The 17,233-nt window shown below is 44.9% G+C and overlaps 1 protein-coding gene and 1 pseudogene across 8 annotated transcripts in view; both read left to right on the forward strand.

The window, feature by feature from the left end:
- The first annotated feature begins 721 nt into the window (after positions 1-721).
- LOC129496844 (RNA-binding protein EWS-like) lies at positions 722-5,981 on the forward strand (annotated as a pseudogene).
- Positions 5,417-17,233, forward strand: part of ZNF23 (zinc finger protein 23) — a 36,412-nt gene continuing 24,595 nt past the window's right edge. For 6 of the 8 annotated variants that reach the window (XM_055304989.1, XM_055304981.1, XM_055304986.1 and 3 more), the window contains exons 1-6: positions 5,471-5,818; positions 6,049-6,222; positions 7,110-7,251; positions 7,632-7,696; positions 10,663-10,789; positions 11,322-11,435. The gene's annotated coding sequence lies outside the window, so the exon portion shown is untranslated. The other 2 variants (XM_055304982.1, XM_055304983.1) reach the window with 2 other exon arrangements.

Raw genomic sequence — 17,233 nt, forward strand, 5'->3', positions numbered from 1 at the left:
GACCACAGGAAAAGGTGGCTCCCAGTGGAATCTGAGGAGTGGTTGAGGCGTTAAGATAATTATGTTTGATGGTAGATACCACAATAGATCTGGATATGAGTATACATTTTCTTGTAGGTGGTCCAGTAGGACAGCACCAATTAGCTGTTTATTAATTCTAAAGATGCACTGGGATACCGCGTAGATAATTGGGAGTGGAAGTTACTCACCATTTAAGCAAAAAGGATTTCAGATGGGCTAGCATTTCTCCATTCTAAAGGTCCAAAGAACATTGGATTAGAGTCTTGGTCAGGGAAACCCAAATTGCAAAATCCTACTGAATTTCTCTCTAAATATCAAGAATAGTATACACTCTGATTCATAAAATATGACTATGCAAGAAATAAGCAACATTGTTTAACTTCTAACCCTTCCCCATGAGTCACTTGTGACAGTATTGTTGACCTGCCATTCACCTGCAACAATAATCTTGCTCTATTTACTAAATGATTTGAAGGAAAAAAAAAAAACCTTACATAAAAATAAATAAAATATCATGGAGAAACAGGGCACTTAAGTTCAAGCCTTGCTAGGAGGAATCTGCTAATGGTCATTATGGCCAGGGTTGAAAGGTGCCGCAGTATGTAGTTTGTCCAAAGGACTTCAAAACACATCTCAAGGGTGCCTAGAGGGAAGGCGAGAGGGAGACAGACCGTGAGAGAACGAGAAGGAAGGAGAGAAGATGGCGTCCACGGATTATAGTACCTACAGCCAAGCTGCAGCCTACCAGGGCTACAGTGCATACACTGCCCAACCAACTCAAGGATATGCACAGGCCACCCAGGCATATGGGCAGCAAAGTTATGGAACCTGTGGACAGCTCACTGATATCAGCTATAACCAGGCTCAGACCGCTGCGACCTATGGGCAGACCACCTAGGCAACTTCTTATGGACAGCGTCCTGCTGGTTATACTATTCCAACTGCCCCCCAAGCATACAGTCAGCCTGTCCAGGGGTACGGCACTGGTTCTTATGATACCATCACTGCTACGCTCACTACTATTCAGGCCTCCTATGCCGCTCAGTCTGCATATGGCACTCAGCCTGCTTACCCAGCCTATGGGCAGCAGCCAGCAGCCACCACACCTGCAAGACCGGTAACAAACCCGCTGAGACTAGTCAACCTCAATCTAGAACAGGGGGTTACAACCAGCCCAGCCTAGGATATGGACAGAGTAACTACAGTTATCCAGTTATCCCCAGGTACCTGGGAGCTACCCCATGCAGCCAGTCACAGCACCACCATCTTATCCTCCTACCAGCTACTCCTCTACACAGCCAACTAGTTATGATCAGAGCAGTTACTCTCAGCAGTTACTCTCGGCTACCTATGGGCAGCCGAGCAGCTATGGACAGCAGAGTAGCTATGGCCAACAAAGCAGCTATGGGCAGCAGCTGCCCACTAGTTGTCCCCTCCAAACTGGATCCTACAGCTAGGCTCCAAGTCAATATAGCCAACAGAGCAGCAGCTACGGGCAGCAGAGTTCATTCCAACAGGACCACCCCAGTAGCATGGGTGTTTATGGGCAGGAGTCTGGAGGATTTTCTGGACCAGAAGAGAACCAGAACATGAGTGGCCCTGATAACCGGGGCAGGGGAAGAGGGGGATTTGATTGGGGAGGCATGAGCAGAGGTGGGAGGGGAGGAGGACTCAGTGGAATGGGCACGGGAGAGTGAGGTGGCTTCAATAAGCCTGGTGGACCCATGGATGAAGGACCAGATCTTGATCTAGGCCCACCTATAGATCCAGATGAAGATTCTGACAACAGTGTAATTTATGTGCAAGGCTTAAATGACACTGTGACTCTAGACAATCCGGCAGTCTTCTTTAAGCAGTGTGGAGTTGTTAAGATGAGCAAGAGAACCGGACAACCCATGATCCATATCTACTTGGACAAGGAAACAGGAAAACCCAAAAGTGATGCTACAGTGTCCTATGAAGATCCACCAACTGCCAAGGCTGCTGTGGAGTTGTTTGATGGGAAAGATTTTCAAGGGAGCAAACTTAAGGTTTCTCTTGCTCGGAATAGGTCTCCAACGAACAGCATGTGGGGTGGTATGCCTCCCCGTGAAGGCAGAGGGATGCCACCGCCACTCCATGGAGGTCCAGGGGGCCCAGGAGGTCCTGGGGGCCCCATGGGTCACATGGGAGGCCATGGAGGAGACAGAGGTGGCTCTCCCCTAGGAGGACCCTAGGGTTCCCAAGGGAGCCCATCTGGAGGAGGAAACGTCCAGCACCAAGCTAAGGACTGGCAGCGCCCCAATCTGGGGTGTGGAAACCAGAACTTTGCCTGGAGAACAGAATGCAACCAGTGTAAGGCTCTGAAGCCTGAAGGCTTCCTTCCACCACCCTTCCCGCCCCTGGGTGGTGACCGGGACAGAGGCGGCCCTGGTGGCATGCGGGGAGGAAGAGGTGGCCTCGTGGACCAAGGGGGTCCGGGTGGGGTGTTCAGAGGTGACCTGAGACAGAGGAGGCTTCCGTGGTGGCCGGGGCATGGACCCAGGTGGCTGTGGCGGAGGAAGACAAGGTGGTCCTGGTGGGCCCCCTGGACCTGAGATGGAATAGATGGGAGGAAGAAGAGGCGGGCGCGGAGGACCTGGAAAATGGATAAAGGTGAGCAGAGACTGGCCCTACTAGATGCAGAGACCCCACAGAGCTGCCTTGACTACGAGATTTATTTTTTAAACCAGAAAATGTTTTAAATTTATAATTCCATATTTATAATGGTGGCCACAACATTATGATTATTCCTTGTCTGTACTTTAGTACTTTTCACCATTTGTGAAGAAACATTAAAACAAGTTAAATGGTAGTGTGCTGAGTTTCTTTTCCTTCTTTTAAAGATGGTTGCTTAAAGACTAAACAATGGGAAGCCCGTGTGAGGGTGCTCAGTATCATTGTGGAGAACCAAGAGGGCCTCTAACTGTAACAATGTTCATGGTTGTGATTTTTGTTTAAATAAAATTCCAAATGTTTATATATATACAAACAAAAAAGAACACCACATCTCAAATTTCACTGCTTCTCTGCTTGGAGTGATCACTTACCAGAGATAACTGAGACATTTCTCCTCACTGGGATAGTCTTTTGTTGTTGTTGTTGTTGTTGTTGTTGTTGTTGAGGGTTTGTGCAGATTAAAAGTATAGCAACCCCTCCCAAGCAAAAAAAAAATCAAGCTCTTCCCAAGTCTTGCCAGGGATCACATAGGTTTCCATTATTCCAAAGACTAATAAAATGGCCAACAATAAAGATCTTTGCTTTATGTCCAGATTTAATGGATATTATATGATGTAAGTGCCCAGAATATGCAAGTCTGTAGAGTCAGAAAGTAGATCAGTAGTTGTCTAGGAATGGAGGAAGGCCTCACACAGGGATTGTATTAATTTTCTGTTGCTGCTGTAACAAATTATCACGAACAGTGACTTACAAGACAACACACATTTATTCAATTTACTTATTAATTTATCTTATAGTTCTAGAAGTCAGAAGTCCAAAATGGGTTTCACCAGGCTAAATTCAAAGTGTTGGCTAAGGAGAGACTTAATTAATTTTCTTGCCTTTTCCAGTTTCTAGAAGCCACTTGTTGTGATTTGTGGCGCTTTTCCTCCACCTTCAAAGCCAGCAATGATGGGACAAGTTTCTCTCAATTTGTCACCTCTGTGGCTCTTCTCATGACCTCCATTACTTATAAGGACTCTTATGATTGCACTGGGCTCATCTAGATAATCCAGGATAATCTTATTTTCAAATCAGCTGATAAGCGACTTAATTCCGTCTGTAACCTTCATGTTCCTTTGTCATGAAATCCAACATATGAATTCCAGACATATTTGAGGGGAACAGTATCCGGCCTATCACAGGGAAGATGGCAAGTGAGCCCTGGTGCTGATAGTTACAGGGTTTCTTTTTGGGAATGATGGAAATATTCTAAATTGACTGTGGTGATGGTTGTGCGATTCTGTGAATATACCAAAAACTAAACTAAGTTGTTTACTTTAAATGGATGAATCGTATGGGATGTGAATTACATTTTAATAAAGCAAGTGTGTTTGTGTGTGTGTGTGTGTGTGTGTGTGTGTGTAATTTCTAAAACCAAATTCTGTGATCTTCCTGCCTGAAACCAGCTCCTCTTCCTAAATTCCTGAATTAACCGAATCTCCGTTAGTGACACCTTCATCTATCAGGTCGCTCAAACTTCATGGCTATAGTAGATTGCTCCCTGTCTCTCATATCTGTTATTCAGTCTTTTAAAAAATCTCCGCTGTTTTCATTTCCTAAATAGTTCTGGAATAGTATCCCTTCACAGTCCTGGTCTTTCTTAATGTGACTGGATCTTTATCCCTCAGGAAAACAGGTTTTTTTCTTTCTTTTTAAGTATTCATTCATTCATTCATTCATTCATTCATTCATTTATAAAGAGACAGGGTTTTTTGTTTGTTTTTTGCCTGACTGCCTCTTTGGCATTGTGAGGACATCTGTGGACCACTCTGAAACTAATTCTATCAAAATACAATAAAGTGTTTTAAAAAATAAAATTGTGAGTGGCACCTGGGTGGCTCTGTGGTTGAGGGTCAGCCTTTGGCTCAGGCCGTGATCCCGTGATCCCGGGGTCCTGGGATAGAGCTCCCCACAGGGAGCCTGCTCCTCCCTCTGCCTATATCTCTGCCTCGCTCCCTGTGTCTCTCATGAATAAATAAAACCTTAAAAAACAATTAAAAAACTGTGACATGTTAATATACGTGTGTTTTTGCCACTTTGGTGAAATGAAATGACAAGATCCAAAGGTGAGCCCTAATAACAACGATGATAATACTTTCAAATGAGGGATGTGAATAGCGTGTATTTTGAGAAACCTGCGTCAACTGTGGAGCGATAAATGAAAATATCTGGGGACACCCGGGTGGCTCAGCGGTTTAGCACCACCTTCGGCCCAAGGCGTGATCCCGGGGTCCCGGGATCGAGTCCCGCGTCGGGCTCCCTGCATGGAGCCTGCTTCTCCCTCCCTCTGCCTGTGTCTCTGCCTCTCTCTCTCTCTCTCTCTCTCTCTGTGTGTGTGTCTATCATCAATTAATCAATCAATCAATCTTTTAAAATAATGATTAAAAAAAAAAAAGAAAATGTGCTTTCCACTGGGGACAATCCACAGGTGCTCCCGATAGTACCGCGGCTTGTTGCCAACACTGAACTGAAGAGAAGGCTACCGGTTAGAGCGCAGCGACAACCACCGCCAACTTCCCCCGCCGTTCCAGGTCTCCCGGGCGGGGGTGCAGGAGCCCCGCCGGCCTCCCCGGGGCGCGCAGCCCGCAGAGCACCGAGGCGCGCTCGGCGTCCTAGAGAGGACGTACGGGAGGCTCGGGCGGCGCTCCCGCGCGGTGACGCACTTCCGGTCCCGCCGCGCGCTGCGCCTTTCCGGAGGTGAGCTGGGGGCTCCGGCGGCGCGTGGTGTGTGCGGGGGGCGCGCGCTGCGCCCTTCCAGGAGCTGCCGCCGCGTCCCTGAAGCCGCGGTGGGGGGAGGCCGCGTTGGGGCAGGGAGGCTGCGGATGGAAAGGAGATGCGCCGCGGGCCCGGGTCCGGCCGGTCGCTGCTTAGCCAACAGCTGAGGGACGGCCGCTGCCCTGGGCCCCTGGATGCGGCCCTAAAGGAGACGAGCGTCGGCCCCCCTCGGGGAGCTTTCAGTCCAACGGGAACGTCACCTCGTAATCAAATCTGATCGCTTCACTCCGCCCGTTTGTAACCCGGTAGCTGCGGCTGTGGTTTTTCGGCGGAAGACCAACCTGTACGTGCGCGCAGATGCCCGCATGGCTTCATCCTGTGCGGCGACTCCGCCGTCGCTTGGCGGCACGCCGTCTCGGCTGTGCTACAGCCTTGGCTTTCCACCTCCACGGCATGCGTGGTTAAGCCAGTCAGTTCCTACCCCTGAGTCGTCCCGTCTACGGTAATCACAGTTGTGACCTTGAAGTCGCTTACGAGAATCTCCGATTAACGTGCGCCTTTCCTTTCTTCTAGACAAAGCTCCACGCCAGAAGGTCACACCCGTTTTTCCTCTCTCCACCGTATCTCACGCTTGGCCTGGAATGAATGAAGTATCTGGCAAATGTTTGTTGGGTGGAGAAAGCACAGACTAATGCAAATACATCCTCTCAGACTTGGAGACGTGGTCTACAGGACAGCGAACACCGTGTGAGTGGAGGGTTTAACGGGAAACGTCTACCTGGTTTGTAGAGGATGATCTGAAGGATGATCTAGCATCACCGAGGGGAGGAAGGGGCAGGCTGCAGGAGAGTATTGTAGGCAGACCGTATCAGTTACAGAGGTCCTGGGGTTGGAGAAGAGTAGTTCATACAGAGGCAACAGCAAGCACAAAGGCCCTGAGTTCCGTAGTACAGGGAACTGAAGGGAGGCCAGAGTGGCTAAACAGGAGGGTGGCAGATGAGGCTAGCAGGAGGTTACAGAGTGCAGTGAGGTTAGGGAAGATGCTGGCCTTGGGACAGAATGTGACTGCTTAGCAAGAAAACTGTCCTGGGGGACGATGTAATTAAAGTAACAACCCAGCATTTGGGCGTGCTGAGGTGGCCTTTCCGGGCCCTTTGCTAATCAGTTTTGGTCATCGCTGGGTCCTAGAACAGAGTGGTGAACAACAAGATGCCTGCCTTGAGATCCAAGAAAAGGAAGACTTACTCTGTGATTCTTTATCTGAACTTCCTTGGTGACAGCTCTCCCCATGTGAACCTCAGAATTACTTTATCAGGTTCTAAGAGATCCTTTTGGGATTATGATTGGAAGCGATCTAGTGTAGTTAACTAAAAACGTGGCCTTTGGAATCTGGCACATCTGGTTGGAATCCAGGTTCATCCACCACCTTGTGACCTTGAAGAAAATTATTCTCATAGCCTTGTTTTCTCATTTGGGAGAAAGAAAATTCAGAGGATGAAAGTGGACACTGAATGAAGGGATATGTATTTTACATCCAATAACCTATATCTATATATTTATGTTTTTGTTTTTTTTTTTTACTTTTTATGTTTCTCAGTAGAAGTTTTGTTTAATTTCATTTGTTTATTTGACAGAGCACAAGAGGAGGAGCAGGGGGAAAGGGACAAGTGGACTCCACCAAGCAGGGAACCCAATGTGAAGCTGGATACCTCGACACCTAGATCATGACCTGAGCTGAAATCAAGAGTCAGATGCTTAGCCGGCTGAGCCCCCCAGGTGTTCCAAACGTTTATTTTTAAGAAAAAAGATCTAGATTTCCTCTTGTTAGGTTTTGCTTTAGTTTTGTTTAGTTTTGGTTTTAGTATTGTTTTACTCTTTGTGTATTCCCCCGTACTTATGTCTTACCCAGAACAGGCAGCGTTGCTTGATGGTGGTAGGCTCTGGTGCCCGAGGGCAAGTTACTTACCCTTTCAAAATCTGTTTCTTCCAAATTCAAACTTGTATGGTGTGGGTTGAAAGAAGAAACATATGCCACTTATCCAGTGGGCATTGAGTAAATGATGGCTGCTATTGTTATTGCCACAGGTTTCTGGGTTTAAAGGAGAGCCTTTGGCTGGGCCAGGCTCACTCATGGTTCTCTTTGCTTCTTCCCTCAGCTCCTGCCCTTCACTGAGAGGGAGACCAGGTGATGTCAGCCATGCCCCTGAATGCCTGGCACCAGGTGAGCTGTGACTCAGGTTAGCCTTCAGAGATCTTATTTGAAGGAAATGGGGCATGAGAGGGATAATTCTGGCAAGACTCTTGGAACTAAAGCAGCAGGAAGGCACCTCTTGATTGTCTCCAGTATGACTAGATGTTGGGGAGAAAGCTGATGGTGAGGAGCTGAGCAGCTAGAAGCCCTGAAAACATTGGCTGGAGAGAGTGTCCGAGAAATCAGAAGTACAGCCTCCTGTTCTCCATGGATCTCTGCTGAACTGGAGAGCTCCCAGGTGCAGGAGGGACTCTCATGAAGGGATCTGTGAGAATGAGGGACTCAGGCTGGTGGTAGAAGTATCCAGTGTTCAATGGGAGTGATTGAGATCACTAAGGTTGCAAGGTTCTTGGGAGGTGGGAGCAGGGAGCTAACAGGAGGAAGACAAGAAAAGGGGGCCTCTAGCCTTTGTCCTCCTAAAGAAAGAAGCTTAGGCTCCATGATCAGGACAGATATATCGCCCTTGAGGTAAGTGCTGCTGGCTAAGGTGAGGCACCAGTAGGCTATGTTGAGGAAAATCTGCACCAGGACAAATATGCTCTGTGACAGGACATCTGAATTTAGGGATCCCATCAGGCCTCTGTGGTCTTGAGCCAATCACTTGAACTCTGTATTTTGATGGACTTTATCTGTAAGTGAACGTTAAGTACTTTGCATTTGTGGGACTGGCCAATTCATTTCTTGGGTTGTAGTTCACTTTTTGACTAGGGAGTTTCTAGGTGCTGATTACCATTTCCTCGTACTGGGACTTATTTATCCAGTAACTTAGGACCCATGAACCATATCCCAAACCCCAATCTTGGATTTCTGACATTTGGTAGGTCCTTCTCCCTGAATTTAATTGATGCAGTATCTTCCCTGTAGCTTCCATCCTCTTCTGATCTTCTATAAGTACGGGTGAGTTGTTGACTCAATCTCCCTTGATACCACTTCTAGAGAGGCACCAAGTCCAACTTCTGCTTGCTGTCTCTTCGGCTTGTCCCATATTTTACGTTGTCATCATTCAGGTTTCGTCATTTTTTCTCTGGGATTTTGTTGGCAGAGCATTCCAGCTAGTTTCTCTATGTATACTCTCATGCCTCCCTCTCACTACTTATCACCTGATGCAGCTCAGTTTCCTGAGCTTTGATTTTATCCTGTAGTCCAGGCTTTTCAAACTTTAGTGTGTCCAGGATCACCTGGAGGGCTCATTAAGGCAGAAATTGCTCTCAGGTGGGGCCTACCAGTTTGCTTTCCAAAAAGTTCTCAGGTATTGCTGTTGCTGCTCCTCCTCCTCCTCTTCCTCCTCCTGCTTCTGCTGGGAGAGGGATACACTTTGATAACCACTATTGTAGTTAGTGCTGACTCATTAAGTCATTGAGTTTATTGGGTTATGTTGTCATTTTAAACAGATCATTGTATGTGTTGGCAGAGGATGGATTCAGTGCAAGACAGCCTGGAATTGGAGCTGTTTAAGTGTTCCCAGCTGTTGAGCTAGTGTACTGATTGTATGATGGTGAAGAAGAGTCAGATGCCAGAAATATTTAGGCAATGAAACTGGCAGGATCTGATTACCAACTGCATATGAGAAATGACCAGGTCCTGGGGTGAGTTAGTCTAGGTGAATCTCAAGTTCTAGTGTAGGAGTCTGGGCTGAAATTGATACTATTTTTTTTAATATATATATATATATATATATATATATATATTTTAATTTTTATTTATTTATGATAGTCACACACACAGAGAGAGAGGGAGAGAGAGGCAGAGACACAGGCAGAGGGAGAAGCAGGCTCCATGCACCGGGAGCCCGACGTGGGATTCGATCCCGGGTCTCCAGGATCGCGCCCTGGGCCAAAGGCAGGCGCTAAACCGCTGCGCCACCCAGGGATCCCTGAAATTGATACTATTAATTGAGATAGGGAAACAAAATTGTCAGTGCCAATGAGTTTATATGATTTAGAAAAGTTAGTTTTGGTTGAAAGATAAGTTTGGTGTAGTTGGTGGGTCAGCCATGTTAGGTCACCAGGCAGTCTGAGGCAGTGCTGGAACTAGTGGAAGATGGAGATCTGCAGCATCAATGGAGGCGTTAGAAGGTAGGAGGATATTCATTGCATGTTTAGGTAACCAGTTTGATACCAAAGTCTGAAGAGTAGATAGAGGGTCTAAACAAGATGCTGGCACTTTCTAGGAAGGTAGAGCTGGGACTGTTAGAGAAGAGAAAGGAGGGGCTGGTGAAAAATCTTGAAATTTGGTTGATAGGAACTATTATAGATTGTCTTGGAGATATACAGAAGAGCAGCTAAAAGAGCTGCCCAGTAGCAATTTGATTCCAAGAGCAAATTCTCCTAGGAAGACCCATCAGGAAGTCTCTCAGAAATGACTGCTCTGGGCGGCACTAAGCTCTCTCTGCTGATCATTCTTGAGTACAAGCAGAGGTGGGGGTTGGATGAGACTGGCTCATCAGACCACGATGTGTTCTTGTTAAGTGGGCTTGAGGTTTGGGGCAGAATGGGCATGTGTGGATACAGATGGATTACCTGGGTGCTGAGGCAGTGAAGGGGGAATGGGTGGTTCCTGACATGCCACCTGTGAGTGGGTGTCTAAACTGATTGAAGCTCATGTCCATTTGTAGGTGTAACAACGAAAGATTAAAAGTATTTATAAAACCAAAGAATTTGCTTTAGGAAGTTTAAGTAATGCAAATTTTCCAGGGTTTTTGAAACGTTACCATGTTTTATATTAGTACATTTCGTGTCCTAATAAAAGCTCTTCCATCAGAGAAGTGTCAGACATTTGGCTGTAAAAAGTCATTTAATGGTCTAACATCCATTTCCTTCATTTTTTCTCATTAGCCATCCCTAAAAGGACCTCTCCCTCATACTGTCCCCTGTGCTCTGCACTCTGTCCCTGAGTCAGAGAATTGGCTCTGGGACAGCAGGAACCTCTTGTTTTAGGAATTGGTGACCTTTAAGGACGTGGCTGTCTACTTCACCCAGACAGAATGGGCTGGACTTTCTCCTGCACAGAAGTCCCTGTACAGAAGTGTGATGCTAGAGAATTATGGGAACTTGACATCCCTGGGTAAGGTTGCTGGAACTCAGCTCTGTTCTCTGCTGTTTCCTTCCTTGTTCTCTTCTAATAGACTGTGCAGTATGGGAGGGAATGGTTGTCTCCGGTATCCTCCACTCTGTGGCTCCAAGGCTGAGACCAAATGACCCACTTCAAAGATTGATGGGTATGGAGAGATCTTGGGTCAGTTTGGTCACCATGTATGGAATTGCTGTCCCCTGGTAAGAGTATGTCCCACCTCCAGGGGGCTCTGCCAAGTAAGGAATACATAGTTTGTGTTACCAGAGCTAAGATCTTAGCTTGTGTAGGGAAGGGTGTGACCCCTTCTTTGTGTTTGCGTTTGTCTTATAGGATCTCACTAACTTACATTACTCTAAAGTAGAAAGGGATCATAAATGCTCGATTCCTTCTTGATCAGATCTTGGCTTTCCCCAATCCTGAGCTGCCTTCTGTGGATCTTACTCTTAGGGAGGTTCTTGGGGTTTTCCTTCTTTTGATACAGCAGACACACAGCTGAAAGGTGCCATTTTCTCTCCCCTTTCAGGATACCCAGTTCCCAGACCTGCTCTGGTCTCCCTTCTGGAGGGAGGGAATTTGCCTTGGGGCTTGGAGGCACAGAATAACCCATCTGCAGAGAGGTCCAAAGGCATCTGTAAAGGTAAGCAAGGAAGCTTTAGAACTGGCAACTATGGAGCTGTATAGAGCAGTATGTTTTAAAATGAACCATGCTGGGAAGGATTTAAATAAAATGGATGATTTCTCTTAACAAGTAAAATATGAAACCTTTCTCATTAATTTTAACTGTCACCATGATAACAAGTTCCCTTTAGTAAGTTTCATGTGATTTTTTGAATCCATTACTCCTTTCTGAGTTTCAGCATTTCCTATCTCAGTGGTTCTTGTTCTTTGGACAGGATGGATTTGTTCAAAAGCAGTTTTCAGCACTTGACACGTGCCAAGCTTTATTTAAGAAGCTCTGGAGGATACATGCTATGGAGACAGATGTAAAGAGCTTTAAAAAAAAAAAAAAAGTGTGTTAGGTGCTGTTGTTGATATATAGGTAGTGGGCTGTGGGAGCACAGCAGGAGGAGAAATTCTCATTTAGAACCTTAAGTAAGCTCCTTCAATGGCAGGCTATATGTTCCAAATTTGACTTATGACAATGGATCCCATGTGGAAAAAAAAGAAGGTAGATTATCTGGCCTAAGAAAAGGAGTAGAGGATCCAATAAATTGTTGGGAAGAATGTTACAGTTTAATGTTCAGGGATAGTTGCCTGGGGAGCATATTTTAAAATGGATATTTCTGGAGTACCTACAAGTATTTGTCTTTTCTGTAAGCAGTAGAAGAGCATGAAGCTTAGGACTCAAAGCCCAAGTAAGACTTCCTGGAATCTGGGGCTGGCAGAGTCTATAATACACCCTGACCCCATTTACTCAGGTGGTTTAGAAGAATATAATATAGTTGGTGTATCTTACCCACCCAGCCTTGTGTGGAAAGTCTAGAATGCAGAGTTTGTGGTGGACCTGAAGGCTCTATCCTAAGAACTTAGGGCGTGGGAACAGGAAATGATAGAGCTGGTAAAAGCAAACAAGGAGCAGGAACAGTGACCCCTGCCACAGTGACCTTGCCTGTAGCGACATAGGCCCGTATTTAATTGTATTTGCAAAATATTATCATGGTGTGTGCTTTGGATTGGGCTGAAGGAAATTGAAAGCATAGAATCTCGTTAAACTATTACTATATGTCAGGTGTTAACTTTTGAGTGAGGGAATTGGATAGGGGACAGTGACTGCAAAAATGGAAGAGGAAAGACCCGATCTTACCAAAACTTAACCATCAAAGAGGAGTGTTGAGTCAGATAATACTGGGAAGTCATGACATAAAAGAAGCTTTTTAAATTCATGTGAATTCAGATCTGAGCACAGAATCTGAGGTTCGTTTAGAATATGTATAAGTGGATGGCCAGAAGAAGCCATGAGAAAACAGGTGTAGAGTCTGAGATTAATGTCAGATCTACAGGGGTAGATGCGAGTGTACTCTACCAGAGTTTTAATTGAAATGACACCCAGAGGGGCACCTGGGTGGCTCAGTGGTTGAGCATCTGCCTTTGGCTCAGGCAGTGATCCTGGGGTCCTGGGATCCTGTCCTGCTTGGGCTCCCTGCATGGAGCCTGCTTCTCCCTTTGCCTGTGTCTCTGCCTGTCGCTATGTCTTTCATGATTAAATAAATAAAATCTTAAAAAAAAAAAAAAAGACACCTAGAGAGAAAAAGGGGCTGAATCTTAAATATTAAGGGATACTTAATTCTAAGAGGGAAGTGAATATAGGCAGAGGAGGGTCCCCAAGAGGGAACAACGAACTAAAGGCAAGGGTAGGAGTTTCAGGGTGGATACTTCATAGAGAAGGAGTAAATGAGATGATGAAATTGAGGCAGCATTTTAGATAACTTTATTTTGGTAAGTTTAGAAATGAAATAAAGGGACACCTGGGTGGCTCAGTGGTTGAGTGTCTGCCTTTGGCGTGGGATGTGATCCTGGGATCAGGATTTGAGTCCCACATCGGGCTCTCCGTAGCCTGCTTCTCCCTCTGCCTATGTCTTTGCCTCTCTCTCTTTGTCTCTCATGAATAAATAAATAACATCTTAAAAAATTAAATATAAGTATACCAATTCTTTTTTTATTATGAGCTTCAGCAGGTATTAGATTTTGTATCACAACCCTGTATACTCATTATGTACTTTGAGACTTGATTATCAAGAGATAAAACGTACCTTGGCATTGCAATGTATGTGAATTCTGTTCTAGGTTAGGCTAGTGTATTTCATTTGAAAAAGTGTTTGATAGTTACATACTGTGTCACTTTCACAACTAATGGGTAGGCAGTTTGAAAAACACTACTATAAAAAAAGTTGGATGTGAAGGGATGATTGATAAGCCCAAGATTTGAGGATCTGCAGAAAGAGGTTGGTGATGAAGAGGAGGGATGATACATCTGGTAGGGGGCAGTGTAGCAGGGGAAGGGAGGAGACGGCATCAGGGATGATTGGGAAACGTGAGACTTGAGAGGGTAGTGGATGGCTTGAGATGAGTGGGTGTGACGTTGACGGCACTGCATCTGGGCAGCTTTTTTCTTTCAGCAGGAAGGTGGGGGTAATGGCTAGAGACCTAGGAAGGTGATTGCTTGGAAGACTTGCTGTGAGGATCCTGATCTAGATGATGGCAGAGTATGGGGCAGCAGGAAAATAAAGAAGTCATCGATTGCTCAGTCCTGGTTTTATAACTGAGCACCCTAGTAACAAGAAGGTGGTATGAGAGCCCATCACCGGGTCCAGTTGTCTCGATCACTGTCTTCCAGACTAGACCTTACCCTGTTGACTTAAGTCTCCAATGTCTCTTCTCCCATTGCCTTTCTCCAAGGGCTCTTACTCATTTGACTCACACTTGAAGGATGAACTTGATTAATGAGCCAATTAACCCAGATAACCCAGATTAATGTTAAAATTAGCCCAACATTTTATATAAAATAGATTGACTTTAAGTGAGGCAAAAGGGCATCCAGTCTTGGAACACAAATACCATTTTATGGTGGCTGTTTGTTTTCTTTTTGCTAAAATGAGAAGAAATACTCTACAGTTTTGGTGTATCTAAGTAAACTCTGTTCTTCCCTTTCTAAATAAAGTCTGTGCATGTTTGAGATTCAGACTTTTCTGAGAGTCTGATAACAAGACAGGAATTGCCAGCAGTTTTAGCGAGTTCATTGTCTTCTGTGGACCTGAAGTTAACAACCTCTGGGGGATGTCCTACAGTTAGGAACCTCTGAGTGTAATCTTCTCTTTGTGTCTTGTCACAGCCTAGTGCCTGTAATGCTCAGTGTTTCCAGGCTTTTGGGCCATTTGCAGGGTATGAATTTTTTTAAAGAACCATCTTTGTATTCTGACTGTTCTATTGTACTTTCTGACTCTGAGTCTTGCCAGCCCAGTGTCACCACTTGATCTTAGGGCCTGTGCCTTTGGTGTTTTGTCGGCCTATGAATATCTTAAGGTCAAAAGATACTAGAATGTACCAGAGAGAAGTCATTCAAAAAATATGGAGTCTGGAAAAGCTTAGGAAGCAATCTGATATGTGCTGTGTATACCGATACCCTGTTTCTCCTTGACTATTCTGTGTGATGTTTGGCACTTTCATTTTAGTATCCTGGTGTTGCTAGCAGTCTGATGTGGAGGTTGCAATAGTAATCTCTAAAGGCCCTCTCATTTTTTATGCTCTTTTGTTTGTAGCATAATTCTCAGGTGGCATTTGTGTTTTCTGCTGTATTAGATACTGAGACCAACGTTGACAATGAACCCACATCAACACAGGGAATTTCTGAAGAAAGAGATGTGATGTTGTCACATGGTTTGCAGAAGAATGTTGTTCAGGGAACCAACTTTCTAGAAACCTGTGAACTACAAAAGCACCAGGAAATTCCCACAGTGAAAAATATTAAAGGAAATGTTCCAAGAATCCACTGTGCAAGGAAAACGTTCAGATGTGAGGAGTGTGGGAAATGCTTCAGTTATTTTTCTCACTATGTTAGACACCAGAGAATCCATACTGGGGAGAAACCCTTTGAGTGTAATGAGTGTGGAAAAGCCTTTAATGGCAATTCTTCATTAATTCGGCACCAGAGAATCCACACTGGAGAGAAACCCTATAAATGTGAAGAGTGTGGGAGAGCCTTTAATGATAATGCAAATCTGATCAGGCATCAGAGAATCCACAGTGGGGACAGGCCCTATCTCTGTGGAGTGTGTGGAAACCGTTTTACCACTAGTTCTGAGTTTGTTAGACATCAGAGAATCCACACTGGGGAGAAACCTTATGAGTGTAATAAGTGTGGAAAAGCTTTTGTTGGTAATTCACCACTACTTCGACATCAGAAAATTCACACTGGAGAGAAACCCTATGAGTGTAAGGAGTGTGGCAAAAGCTTTGGAAGGACTTCCCATCTAAGCCAACATCTACGTATTCACACAGGGGAAAAGCCTTATTCTTGTAAAATTTGTGGGCAGGCCTTTAATTTTCATACAAAACTAACTCAGCACCAGAGAGTCCACAGTGAAGAGAAACCCTTTGACTGTATAGATTGTGGAAAAGCCTTTAGTGCTCAGGAACAATTAAAAAGGCATCTAAGGATCCATATTCAGGAGTCTTCATATTTATGTGATGAGTGTGGAAAAGTCTTCACTAGCAGAAGAAGTCTTCTTCAGCATCAAAGAAGCCATACTACAAAGAAACCCTATGAGTGTGTCAAGTATGAAAAAACCTTTAGGACTTCCAAGCTAGGTCATCATGAGCATGTCTACCCTGGAGAGAAACCTGTCCTGGACATTTGTCATTTTGGCCTCCCAGAATTTTTCACCCCCTTTTACTGGTAATAGTACACTAAATTTCCTTTTGGATTTCATCTTCCACTCAGGAGCAGGATGGGTGACACAGGCCCGGGTCAACTGCACGTTTTTTTTTCCTAAGCCATAGCTATAGGTTCAAATGTCAGTAGTTTACCTAAGATGATCCAGTTATAGCTCTAGGACTTGGCAAGAGTTAATAGGAAGAAATACTCTTCTCTTTTTCCCTTAGTCTTTTTTTTTTTTTTCCCCTAGTCTTAAAGCTGAGAGGAACTCTTAGATTCTTGTGGAGGCTGAGGAGGAAGTCCACACAACAAAAGACAAATCAGAGTTGAGTAATCACCCTCAAAGTTTCTGTTTGAACAACTACTTTAAACCATATCTGAAGCCAGAAATACATCTGGGTTTTTAAGTTCCAGTAACCAACATATTTAACTTTGTTTTTTTATTTTTCCTGTTATTCTAGATTTTCTTTTTATTTATTTATTTTTTTATAAATTAATTTTTATTGGTGTTCAATTTACCAACATACAGAATAACACCCAGTGCTCATCCCGTCAAGTGTACCCCTCAGTGCCCGTCACCCATTCACCCCCACCCCCCGCCCTCCTCCCCCTCCACCACCCCTAGTTCATTTTCCAGAGTTAGGAGTCTTTATGTTCTGTCTCCCTTTCTGATATTTCTCACACATTTCTTCTCCCTTCCCTTATATTCTCTTTCACTATTATTCATATTCCCCAAATGAATGAGAACATACACTGTCCTCCGGTTACTGTGGCCAAGTTCAAAAAGGGTGTTGCCTGAGTTCTCCTCTGGGATTTTGATGGAATCTTGTCTCACATTTAGATCTTTCATCTATTTTGAGTTTATCTTTGTGTATGGTGCAAGAGAGTGGTACAGTTTCATTCTCCTGCATGTGGATGTCCAATTTTCCCAGCACCATTTATTGAAGAGACTGTCTTTCTTCCAGTGGATCGTCTTTCCTCCTTTATCGTATATTAGTTGAGCATAAAGTTCAGGGTCCACTTCTGGGTTCTCTGTTCTGTTCCATTGATCTATATGTCTGTTT

The sequence above is a fragment of the Nyctereutes procyonoides genome, unplaced genomic scaffold (assembly GCF_905146905.1).
Source record: "Nyctereutes procyonoides isolate TBG_1078 unplaced genomic scaffold, NYPRO_anot_genome, whole genome shotgun sequence".
Lineage (NCBI taxonomy): Eukaryota > Metazoa > Chordata > Mammalia > Carnivora > Canidae > Nyctereutes > Nyctereutes procyonoides.